At 42.4% G+C, this 3,663-nt stretch overlaps 1 protein-coding gene across 1 annotated transcript in view; it reads right to left on the minus strand.

The window, feature by feature from the left end:
- Positions 1 to 634: 634 nt before the first annotated feature.
- The window catches only part of LOC123505745 (prolactin-releasing peptide receptor-like), a 106,927-nt gene continuing 103,898 nt past the window's right edge, over positions 635 to 3,663 (minus strand). The window contains exon 2 of the mRNA XM_045257398.1: positions 635 to 3,663. This exon is cut by the window's right edge and continues 286 nt beyond it. The gene's annotated coding sequence lies outside the window, so the exon portion shown is untranslated.

Here is a 3,663-nt window from a genome sequence, read left to right on the forward strand (position 1 = left end):
TTTTTCTGGGTGAGGCTGAAAACTTATCAGTCATCATGGCGTGTTTTTGGAGCCATGTGTATATTTAATCTTGTTTATGCATATGTTTGAATTATTTATTACTGTTCTTATTATCTGATTTGTGGTCAGTAAAGTATCTATCTATCTATTGCCTGGCTTCCTCATGTCTTCCCCCATGGTAATCTGAATAACATTCTTTAATACACCACCCCTGTCCACAGTAAAATATTTTATGCATCCTAAACTTTTGGCCATGTCGTAATGGTGTTCGTTTATATTATTCCATGTCGTAATTCATTCATGTCCATATAATATTCAGTACGTATGAGACTTTTATGACTAGCTTGTATTTATAAACGCAGAGCTTTCGTGAAAATAGTATTTATAAAATCCACATATGTAATAAGCATCAATAGTTTTGTCGTGGTTGTTTATATTTATTCATTACTTTTCTATAACAGTAAAAACTACATGTTAAACTAATATTAGGATCATGAGAACACCATTGAAAGCCCCGATTGCTTCCTGTAGAGCCTGTAGAAAGGTACTCTTGATATGGCTCCTAAACCTTTGAGAATATGGCTTTATCTTATCGTAATATAGAGAGTGAGATAGAGGTGAAATAATTTTCTGGTTATCTCTTATGTACTTTATTAAACAGTGATAATATTGTAGGGATACAGACAATAAACATTACAATGACGAAAGTGGAGGAGAAGGAGAAAAAGAGGGGGAAATAAAAGGAGGAAAGCGGCGTCATGGTAGATGATCCAGTGTTGGTATATTCAAATGAAGGCGGCGGCTCGTCTGCTGTCAAAAAATTGCTGAAATATGTTACTTCATTAATAATATAATACCAGATACTCTTGATGGTATAACTAACTGACACGAGAATTTCTTTGTGTGTGTGTGTGTGTGTGTGTGTGTGTGTTTGTGTGTGTGATCGAGCTTGTCATCCTGGAGCCTTGTAAGGACATAAAAACTAATGCACATCCTTGCTTTACTTTGAAGGCGGTTTGTCGCTGTGAAGAAAAAATGCGCATTCCTCTTTGACTGTTATCTGGTATATTGATTTTTCCGAATGATGGGAGGTGAATCGCGGGGAAAGCTTTCACGTGGAATGCGAAGTTTCATCATGAGGGGAGCAAGTGCGTGAGTCCGGAGGAAGAATGCAAAGGTGAGAGTGGGAGGAACGAGTAGGAGGGAGAATGGGTAAATGTTTTGGGCGTGAAGATAATGGAGAGAATGGAGAAAAGTGAATGAGGAGAAGGTGTAGAAAAGTGTAACTGAGGAAAAGTACTAAAGGTACTTTTTGAGTTTTAGCGGCAAGGAAGACTGACTAACTTACAAGAAAACAGAGTAACAAGCGGCAACGAAGGCAGCGGCGTCCTGGTCACGGTTCATGGCTGCTATACGAGTGTGAAGCGAGGATAGCAACACACCACGTCTGGGACTCTGGGCTGACGGAGAACAATGAGCTGCTTACAAGTCATCTACATACAGCTTCGTGTCGGGGCGTAGACATATAGCGTGCAGGTAACAGGATACTGAACATGGAACAGATGCAGCTACGAAGAGCTATAGGATACGGCTGCTAGGACGTGTTACAACTACATACACGTTTATTTTTATGCGGCGCCAAGAAACCACACGTGCGGGGCAGCTGCTACGTAGCTGGGGCTCAGGGGACGATGTGGTTCCTTGCAACGCTGTCTCGGAATTAGGCTAGGGAGCGGGAAGACGTGAGGCTTGGAGGAGAGCATGTGGATGTTAGGATGCATCTGTGATGAAGATGTGAGTGGGCAGACTCATGGAAAATAAAAATGCAGAAGAGACGCGGATAATGAAAGGGACAAGAGCTGGGGTGGGAGGGGAACACATGGTCTGCAGGGAGAGTGACGAGCCTGAGCGGGCGTGGCGAGGGCAGGTAGAGAGCAGGTGGAGGAACACGCTACCCGCCCCCTCTGGTGATTTCACGCAAACAAACGCATTGGTAGTAAATTATTCTAATATTATCTAAGACAAATTCGAAGAGATGACTGCTACACCTACATCGGCTTTGACATAATAATATTTTACATATAATATAATCCTAGGTTTGTCAGAACATTATAACTTGTAACATACTAGAACCAGTGTTATGCCTAAATTATTTCTACCAGGAGGTCTGTCAAGCCTGAGCAACACTCTTCCAAACGAGTCCTCACATCATGAGCAGTGACTGAACACGCTTCTTAGGAAGTCGTGAACATTTCAGTAACCAAGGCGAGTCGGTTAAGGTAGACCTGAGGACCGCCACACCTTGGTGCTCTTGACAGCCGTTTCATTGCCTGGCAATCATAACTTACTACCTGGGTTTGGTTAATTACATTTGCTTAAACTAAGCATATAATTATATGTATATATATATATATGTATATAGGCGCACATATAGAAGCGTGTAACCTTCGTGTGGTTCGGGATGCTTTCCAACGTATCCGGCGGTCGTTTATATACGGTACATGAAAACATTACAACAAACGTAGAGAAGCACACTCCGTTCACTCACGTGCTCAAACTGAACCTTCAGCAGAAGGCAACACCTCGTCCTGTGCCACAGTTGAACCTTGCCTAGGTTGGAGGAGCCTCGGCTGTATGCTGCCCTGCTGGTGTTTGTTAGGGAGACGGTTACTTCTGTAGTCCGTAAAAGCAAATGTCGAAAGCCTCGCTCCTTGACAACATTGCGGCATCAGGACTAATCGGCATATAGAAATAAATAGTGTTTTAACAGCTAAGTGATACACAAAGAACATCTGAGCAAACCACAACATCAATCGTTTTCCCAGTGTTTCACCGCCACGGGGTAGTTGTGTGTGGTGGTCGGATCTTACCAACACTGCCAGAATCTGGTCCTGATAACATTCATATCTCTATCCCTCAAATATTCAAGGTCTAAATGTAACATAAACTATATAGGATATAGATATTGATTTTACAATATATACATGGTAAGAATTTGGTACATCTTAGGTGGGACTTAAAGTCATATGACGTGCACGATTGTAGCACCGTAATACTGCCAAAAAAGGCAACTATCCTTGTTTTACAGGGCGTAGGTGGGGAGGAATAGAAGCAGTGTACTAATGGATGGCGTCCCTCGCACAGGCTGAGGCTGAATTCTGGATGGGGAAAATTTGTCGCCGCCTCATGTGTTACTGATGACCACCTGCCTCCTGCCGGCTGACTACAGAGCCTCAAGGAGCAGTGGTGCGATGATACTCTTCTCTCATCATTATCTTCTGTCAAGGAGTCGGACACACCCACTCACCGTAGAGAACATTATCAATTATACTGTTTGGTGACTGTCCACCGAGTCAACTTCGTACTGGAATGGATTTTGGTCGCACACTATTCTGATAATAAATGAAGTAGTAATTTTGTTTCATCCCCAATACTGACACTGATTAATTCTGTTGGTGTGGCAGAAAAGAACATTAGAGGACAGCGGCTTTATGGTATGATGACGTAATGAAAAATACCCACCATGTCCGTTCGTTTATGGAAAGGTGTGGCACAACGGTAATTGTTGACGTGATGTTCAGCAACATGAACCTAATGTAGATTGCAAGTTGGCGTCGTACTTTATAGTTAGTTGCTCGTTCATTGTCTATATTTCTTTAGGAA

Source organism: Portunus trituberculatus, chromosome 18 (genome assembly GCF_017591435.1).
Source record: "Portunus trituberculatus isolate SZX2019 chromosome 18, ASM1759143v1, whole genome shotgun sequence".
NCBI classification, from domain to species: Eukaryota; Metazoa; Arthropoda; class Malacostraca; order Decapoda; family Portunidae; genus Portunus; species Portunus trituberculatus.